A 259-nucleotide genomic window follows, 5' to 3' on the forward strand; every position below is an offset into this window, starting at 1 on the left:
AAATACCGTCGATATTACTAACATATTCGCCATTATCCTCACATCCATCACTGCCGTTACCATCTTCCTCACTATTTCATTTTACTTCACAGTTCCTTCTTCCCTTATTGTCAGCATTTCAACGAAACGTCAGCCATGACCCAGAAATGGCGTCAGCCGTGCGGTCAGTCCCAAAATCCCATGCAGAAATGACCACCCAGAAATCGCCCCCCCCTCCCCCCATTCTCTCTCTTCATTTATTCGGTGTGTGTGTGTGTGA

At 46.7% G+C, this 259-nt stretch overlaps 1 protein-coding gene across 1 annotated transcript in view; it reads left to right on the plus strand.

The window, feature by feature from the left end:
* The window catches only part of LOC119590502 (homeobox protein Nkx-2.5-like), a 23,509-nt gene that overhangs the window by 1,771 nt on the left and 21,479 nt on the right, over window positions 1-259 (plus strand). The window lies entirely within an intron of this gene.

Source organism: Penaeus monodon, chromosome 27 (genome assembly GCF_015228065.2).
Source record: "Penaeus monodon isolate SGIC_2016 chromosome 27, NSTDA_Pmon_1, whole genome shotgun sequence".
NCBI lineage: Eukaryota > Metazoa > Arthropoda > Malacostraca > Decapoda > Penaeidae > Penaeus > Penaeus monodon.